This window comes from Ictidomys tridecemlineatus, chromosome 16 (assembly GCF_052094955.1).
Source record: "Ictidomys tridecemlineatus isolate mIctTri1 chromosome 16, mIctTri1.hap1, whole genome shotgun sequence".
Classification (NCBI taxonomy): Eukaryota; Metazoa; Chordata; class Mammalia; order Rodentia; family Sciuridae; genus Ictidomys; species Ictidomys tridecemlineatus.
In genome coordinates, this window is record NC_135492.1 from 21,684,201 (window position 1) to 21,692,570 (window position 8,370).

Here is an 8,370-nt window from a genome sequence, read left to right on the forward strand (position 1 = left end):
TTTAAAAATGTTCTTTGATACAGGTATAGAATGGAATTTTCTTTACACATTCAGAATGATCTGTAGAACTCTTTGGGCCTGGTGCTTTTAGGAAATTATTCATAAATATCTTTCTCAACAGTGATTGATTTGCTTAGATTTCATGTTTTCTTTGGAGTTCTTTTCCTTGAAAAATAATTCACTTCATCAACATTTTAAATTTGCTTATCCACAATTGAACAGTGTTGAATATTCTTATCACTTGATCTCCTTCACAGCTCTGGGATTACCTTTTTTTCCCCTTATTTTGGTTATTTATGTTTGCTTTTCTCTTTTTTATTTTCTTGATTAGATTAGTGAACAGTTTGCTGTCCTTTTCAGGGTGTGAAGTTCTGTGTATGCCAATCACTTGACGTTATCGATGTGGATGGAGGTCTTCTATGGCTCTGCTTCTTGTTTCGTGTTTTTCACTTGAGAGGAGTGAATTGACATCTTCCTCCGCTAGCATCTCTACTTCATTTCTCCTGGCATCTCCTGGGGCTTTTGTTTTCTGAGCATTAATGCTTTGTTCTCTGATTGTGTTTCTACTGTGCACCACCAAGCCTGGTGGAAATGGTATTTGGGTTTTTGTTTTTAAACATCTTTCTCTCTACTGTCCATTTTAATTCCTTTATGTTATTTTTATGATTTTATAGTCATGGACTTTTGTAATTGTCTTAATTGACACCCTTTAAACTTTCTATTATATCTTAAATCTTTTGTATTAGCCATTATATATTAATCCTCTACTGTGAACAATTATTCTTACAATTAAATGGAGTTAATCCTCAAATTGGTTATTTGACATTGTTTTTCCGTCATTTTTTCATAGTTGTACTTCACTATCCAGTAAATTTCTGGAGAAGGATGTTTATAGTCTTGGGGCTTGGGGTTTGTATGGTTCATTAGACTTTTTGGTTTTTGTTTGTTGGCATTTTTAAAACTGTGTCCTTTGTACTGGAATGATAATTTAGGTAGATATAAAATTCTGAGCTCACACTTGAGCATTGTAGTACTCGACTTTTATTTTTTTAATTTATTTTTTACTTATAGGTGGACACAAGGTCTTTATTTTACTTTATGTGGAGCTGAGGATCGAACCCAGTGCCGCCTCATGCATGCTACGCAAGCGCTTTACCTGTGAGCCACAACCCCAACTCTCCACTTTAGTTTATATATATAATTTAAGTTGTTGATAGACCTTTGTTTATTTATTTATATGTGGTACTGAGGATCGAACCTAGTGCCTCACCCTTGCTAGCCAAGTGCACTACCGCTGAGCCCCAGCCCCAGCCCTTCATTTTTTTTAATTTATTTTTTTTTTAATTAGCTACACATGACATTACAATGATCTTGGCAATTCAAACATTTGAATCATTGGAGTATAATTTCTCATTTTTCTAATTGTACAGATTGCAGAATCACACTGGTCGATAGTCACCTTTCATTTTTAATTATATTTTTCCATAGAGAAATTTGGGTTTTTTCCCTCTTATAAACAACTTGATCTTTTTGCCTGACTCATAAAAGATTCTTTCTTTTTTTAAATAATAATTTTACTACAGTATGTTTTCATTGATAATTCCTAATTTATTTGCCCTTTCAATATTTTAAAATTATCTAAGTAAATATTTGTTCTTTTCCATTATCTCAGTTTTTGGTTAGGACTTTGATTATATATATGTGTGGTATTTCTCGTCTTTTCTAACCTATTTGTCATTATCTTTGTGGTTCTTTTTAAATCTTCCATAAATATTATTTAATTTATTTGGAGTTTTAAAACATTTCTTCTCTATTTATTTTGAGGCCAAAAATTTCATCACCTTTTTTTTGGTGGTTTTATTGTTTCCTTCCATTACTTTTCTGAGTTTTAAAAATAAAAAAATAAAAATAAATAAACATTTTTCTCTCTTTTTTTGGTCTTGACATTTCAGCCCTTAGCTCTTTGTTTTTAAGTTTTTTTATGCTGAGGATCAAACCTAGTGCCTCACATGTGCTAGGTGAGTGCTCCACCACTCAGCCCCTGCCCCAGCCCCAGCCCCAGCCCCAGCCCTTAGCTCTGTGTTTGTGTTCCCCTGTATAGAAGTAGCTGCTTCATTACATATTAAAGATTCATGGTGAAATGCACATTCACAATTTTTTCTTTTTTTTCTGGTGAATGATCCTTTATTATTCGGTAAATGTTCAGTGAGTGCCTGCTGTTGCCCATCACACTACCCTGGTGGGGTTTATGCCCAGGGACAAGGGACAAGTACTTATGCAGTATTTTAGAAGGTGATAAGAGCAACATTAGGGGAGGAGAGAAGCGAGGGGTGGTGCAGTTTTAAATGGGGGCAGGGAGTCAGGCTTCTCTGAAATGTTGTCATTTGACAGTGACTTGGGGATGAGGTAGTACACCAGGTAGGTGTCTGAGGAAGAGCATCCAGGTGGAAGGGGGAGCGCATGTGGGGCACGAGGATGTGACTGAAGCCATTGCAAAGGGCCATTGGGGAGCTGAGGATCTCAGAGGGCTATGTGAGGAGACAGCCAGACAGGCCTCAGGTGGATTTTGGCTTTTACCCTGAGTGGGAGGGTCGTCCCTTAGAGTTCTTTTAAGTACCAGGAGACATGATCTGTCTTTTCTGCAGTCATCATCTGCCACTTGAATTTCTCTCCTCCTCCTCTCTCCCACATTCCTCCCTTTTATTTATTTTTTAATCCACTCTATGTCATGTGTCCCTGTGCTGGTTTTTTGTTTGTTTGTTTGTTTGTTTGGATATTTTTTGTGTGTGTAGGGGGGACTGGTATGGAACCCAGGGCCTGGCTCATGCTAGGCAAGTGCTCTCCCACTGAGCTACGTCCCCAGCCCTGGTTGTTTTTAGTGTCTCCTTCTTGTACCAGATGAATTCACTGCTTGGCCAGGCTGGCTGGGAGCACCTAGCAGGCTGAGGTTGGCTTTCTTCAGCTCATAAGATGGCCAACTGGAGAGGCGTCACCATGCTCCACACCCACTGAACGCAGACTGGAGTGCGGCTCAGCTGCTCCCAAGGGTGTCTTGCTTCCAGAAGCAGATTTGCTTCTTTTTTCTAGTTCCTGCCCCGCTTGCCTCTCACCTTCTGTAGCAGACCTGCCACCTGTCTCGTGGAGTTGAACTATCTCCAGCTCTGCCCCAATGGAGCTGGTGGTTGCTTCTTATTCTTTTGGATGGTTTCCAGGAAGCCAAGCGGGGAATTCTGACTTGATGCCTCGTTTTCAGACCTGGAATCCCAGTATGTTTTTGACATTTAATTCCACAGAACAAAAAGGAAAAAGTGTTACAGTTTGGCAGTGGCCTCTTACAGGGAGAGAAGACAAAACTGGAAAATGTAGTCACTTTTACTACCCTCCAAACAAACTTGGTATCAGTTTTCTGCCAGACAGCCAGTGATGCTGAGATGTGGGGTGACAGGTGTGCGCTGTGCTCTGTGCCCAGGGTGAACTGTTGGTCTCTGGTAGAAGGTGGACTCACAGACACCTTTCTCTACAACCTTGCCCCACACCTAGCAAGGGGCAGAGAATGGAGCTTCCCTGCTGGAGGCTGGGCTGGGTGGTGATCTTGGCCCAGAGGACAGGACCATCTCTTCCTAATGCTGACGGGTCCCAGGTGTCGGCAGTGCCTGCTTTGACAAACAGCATAGGGGTGAAATGTGCAGTCTGGAGCTCGGGCCACCCCTCAGTGTCTTCTAGAGCACACAGTGTGGGGCTTGCCTTCCTCCTCAACGGGACTTCTGATGGCCTCACCTTTCTTAGGATAGTAATGTGCTACGTGTCAATGTGCTACATGTCAAAATCCATGGCTCTTCCCCCCAAGCTGCCATGCACCTGTGGAGATTTCTGTCTTTCATTTCCAGGTTCCTTGGTGTCCTTAAGTCTGTGAGTGCCCCCTCCTGGAGTCCTGGCCCCAGCTGAAGGCCCTGCCTGTTGTGTTGGGTGAGGTGTTGGTACTTTCCAAACCCTTATATCTTATTCTCTTCTTGTTGAGTCTAGACAAAGGTTAGGGGGAAGTTCTTGGTAAGGTCTTGGGTTTTTTTAATTTTAGTCATCCACGTTCATCCTGCCCTCCTTTGCCAGAACAAGAATTGTCCTTTTTCACAAACAGGGGTCCTAACTCTGTCAAATCATCTTCTGCTTCTAAACTCCTTGGGCTATGCTTAGATTCATCCTATATTCTTTTTTTGTTTGTATGGACTCACTAGACCTGAATATTGTGAAAATGCCTATCAACAAATATATTATTATTATTTTTATTTTCTCCACTATATTGTTTCTTAATTAACTCAAAAAATGACAAGATCATGAAATATTTACCTTGCTTTCTCCCAGCGTGCTCCAGTGCTTTGTCCTTCGAACACCCTAGGGTGGCTGTGTGGATGCCACAGTTATAATCAGCCTCTCAGCAATCCACCTGAGATCTGTTCCCAGGAGAATAACTGAAAATGTTGTGCTACCTGGGAATAAATCTATCTGCTAGTGTTGTATTCATTCATAATCATTGGGACATACCAGTTAGGTTATTGGAAAATGTACTAGTGGATTTAAATTTTTTAAAAAATTTAAATTTCTTTTTGAGTTGTACAAAAAGTTAATAGAGTTAATTTTATTTAAATTTAGAAGCTATTTCAGAGGAATTCTCATCTGCTGCTTATGAGGTTTCTGTGTTATTTAGGAACAAAATGAGTTCTCTCTGAATTTGGCTTAAAATGGAAATGACAGCATCTAACTAGACTTCAGGGCTTTGGGGTGGGTAGTGGGACACAGAACAAAACATAAGCACATTTAAGGCACACAGAATATTCCCGGCTCTCAAAAGTTCACATAATATAAGTACTTGGGGGAGAGATTCTTTGCGGGGTGTCTAGAGAAATGCGAGGTGAGCACGTTCAGATGCCTGCAGCAGGGACGTTTTCTAAATGGTCGGTCTGCATGACGATTTTCCTTCCTGCTGTTTTTCTTTTTCTTTTTTGGTTTCTTGTCATCTGCTTTCTGCCATCTGATGGCAGCCACACAGTGTTCTGAAGGTCACTTTAGAAATAGTCATTCTGGGAGACCGAGAGGACTGTGCTTTCCGAAGTCCCTTGCAAGGGACACTGTGGATGCTTTTGTCACAGCAGGGTGGGTTTCACTCTGGAGTCAGCCACAGTAGGCTCTGCCCCAGCCAGCTCAGCCTGGCAGGAAGCCATGGGACGAGGGTGAAGCTGTGCTGTGTCGCTGTCCTCAGCACCTTCTTTCCAAGGGACAGACCCCCTCTATCCTGGAATCCACATGTCTCTATGATCTTCCCAATCTTTGAATGATTTGATTGTTAAGATGACTTCCTTTTGACAAAAATTGAGGTGAGATGCTCTGATATGATTGGAGGCTGCCTCTTGTCCCCAGGAAATGCTCTCGGGAGTGGTGGTCATCTCTAGTAAGGATTTATTTTATAACAGTAGTCATTCACCATGTAAAAAAGTGGTTTCTGATTATTTCTGGCTTTAAAAATATTAATGTGACATCATTGTATAAACTTAATGGATAGCTTAATTTCCTTTGAAAATATGGACCTCAGTAACAGATCTAATTGACAAAAAATTCATGTTTCAAATATAAATTTATTTTTATGGCCCACTTAGTTCTATAACAGGGTCTTAGGAACATTTTTATTTAAACTAAGATTACTAACAAGTAAACTTAGTTCAGGATTTTTTAACATTAATAGAGAATATGAATGGCCTTAGGATGTGTATTTCATATTTATTCCATTGTGTAAATTACCATCAAATATCCCAATAATCAAAGTTCTGTTGGCATGGAAACTGGTATAAATATACTGGTTAAATGTACTAGTTCTTCATCAGTTTTTCATGCACACAATAAAAATTCTTCAGCATTTGCTTTGTTCAGAATCTTTCTAGTTTATGGGAGTATGCTGTTTAAAAGGCAAGTTGATCCACATGTGAAATATTAGCCAAACAGATTTTAATAATAAATATTTGAACTTCAAATTTGGTATGCCTATTTTATAAAAACAGAGTTATATTGATGTTGTAGTAGTGGAATAATGTTGGAGAACCTGATTCTACACCAGCACTGTCTAATATGGTAGACACTGGACACATGTGAATACATGTATGCAAGACCAAATTAATTAAAATTAAATAAAATTCAAAATGTAGTTCTCCGTGGTACTAGGTACATTTCTAATGCTCAATATCCTTATATTGTTTCTGGGTATGATGTTAGAAAATGTAGATTTTATTCACTATGGAAACTTCCACTGGACAGTTCAAGTCTAGACTTCTGACATGTGGCATGCTTCTTTCTCTTTTCAAATGTTAAAGATAAATTTGATCTGATCTATCTTAAACAGTATGAGATTGGACTAATAAGAATGCAAACTACAGATTCTTAATGTATTGAGCAGGAAATTACTATATGAATTATACATTTATCTCTACTAAGTACACAAAAATTATGTACTTATTCCTAGATTAAAATGTATAGAATAAAATTCATTCATAAGATTTCTTAAAATTGTTTCAATTGTGAAGTATAGCCAATTTAAAATTAATTAAAATTAATAAATATTCAATAAAAGAGACACTCAAAGTAAATACATTTTAGATTAATTCAGAATTCACTTATTACTAATGCCCCCCTCCCAAAAAATAGGATATGGATAATTTATCTCATGACATCTTTTTTTTTGCATACTGCAAATTTTTTCTAATTTCCTTAAATATATGAATAATTCCCATTACTGTACAATAGTTGATTATCCTTACTTAACTAATGACTACACAAACCACCACCAGAGATCTAACTGCAAGAATAAAAGTCAAAATCAGCTGTTGTTCCAGGTATTTTTAACCTATTCATTTCTAATCATAGTCAGGTGAATTAAACTGAAAATAATTGCCATAAAGTAATTTAATTTAAAACATTTCAATATTTAAAAAAGAAAAATAAATTATCTATTATTTCCCATCTAGGCATTTCACATGACATCACTTCTGAAGCTTAATCATGTTTTAATCCTTTTGTAAATCAGGTTATGTTTCATTTATTTTAAAGGAACGAATGTAGAAACCCCATAGAATGCATGAACAAATTATCTTTTGTATAAATTTTTGGACTTATTGTTTGATATTTAATAACAGGGATTTGCACTAAAACTAATACAACTTTCTGAAAAATTGTTTTTAAGCAAATTTAACCAGTTCACACAAAGTTCTGTGCCACCTGATTGAAAAACCATGGGAAGACAGAGAAGTTAGTGATATGCTTTCATAAAAGAGATAAGCCCACATTACATGTGAAGGCAAAATTAACTTGAGTACTGAGCTTGAGATTCTGATTATACAAATGCTGTTTTAGGAGACAAGATACATGATGAAATGACAATAAATTTTTTTTAAATCTCATATGTATCTCAGATACACATGATCTCTCATATTAAGAGAGCTTAACCAAATAGTATTAAAGCCAATTATTTTAAAAAGGGGAAAATATAAACCAAAATATATATATATATATATTTCATTAAATTATACCAACTTAAAAACTGCTTCACATTTCAAATCATAGATGAAATAGGGAAAGTTCATAATATTGTCTAATTACAGTAATCAAATAATTAAGTTCTAGGTCTGAGAAAATGATTTTATTTCTTGTAAAACACATCAATTCTCATCATCTTGCATTAAATGCACTGTGATTTTTAACTTATATGTTTTAAACAAAACAAAAATATATTACCTAGAAAGACCTAGTGCTGGTATAAAAGACTGGTTAACTATCAGAAGATTTGTCAATATAATTAACTACATTACATGGCTGAGGGAAAAAGAAAAATGTGTTATCATTTCAGAAGATATTTAGAAAAAGCTTATGATATAATAGACACTAAATTTGATTTAAAAAATAAAATTTTGGTAAACAAGAAATAGAAGGTTATCATTCTAACCTTACAAAATATATTTAGAAAAAAAATACAGTAAATATCACATGAATGGTGACATTTTAGATGTAGTACTATCAAAGCAAGAGCAAGATAATTGTGCCTGTTAGTTTGAGTCCTGTTCAAAATTGTACTGGAAATCCTTGCAATAAGACAAGATAAGGAAGAAGGACACAAGAAAAAGAACAAAAAAGCCCAAAATATTTGGTTTTCTATAAGAACAAGAAAGGAGAGCAAATTTCTAGGACAAAAGATGAATACACAAAAATTAATAGCTTCCCAGTACAGAGTGGAAGCTAATTAGAAAAAAAATATTGTAACAACAGGAAACAAAAAGAAATTAATAAGCAGGACTTTTGTTGTGAGGGTTACAAACATTGTTGAGGGACATATAA